The following is a 463-nucleotide window of genomic DNA, read 5'->3' as shown; positions in this document are numbered from 1 at the left end:
GATATAGAGGAAATCAGAGTGCAATTCTTTTCTGAAATAAAAAAAGAACTCTCAGAACTCATAGCAGATGAAGTAAAGAAGCAACTACAGAAACATAGGCAGGAAACCCAATCTGGAAAAAACACTGCAGTAAAAGAATTTCTAACTGCTTCTAAAGAAGATTTTTTCTTCTATTGTAGCTCGTTAGAATTGCCCAAAAATGGGGCCAGGGAGATGGCTCAGTAGAATAAGTGCTTCCCTGGCAAGTGCAAGGGCCTGAGTTCAATCCTCAGTTCTGCCAAAAAAATAAAAAATAAAATAAAAAGAATTGTCCCCCAAAGCAGAGGAAGTAATTTCAGAATAATTTAAAAATAAATGATTAAAATTTACTGTCTGATAGCAAGGAATATTTTAAAACAAAAAGATATTCTTTTGCAATAAGATCAGGCACATGAAATCAAAACAGAACCATGAGAAAGTGTCA

This window comes from Octodon degus, unplaced genomic scaffold (genome assembly GCF_000260255.1).
Source record: "Octodon degus isolate 3935 unplaced genomic scaffold, OctDeg1.0 scaffold00034, whole genome shotgun sequence".
Taxonomy (NCBI): domain Eukaryota; kingdom Metazoa; phylum Chordata; class Mammalia; order Rodentia; family Octodontidae; genus Octodon; species Octodon degus.
This window is presented reverse-complemented; position numbering follows the sequence as displayed.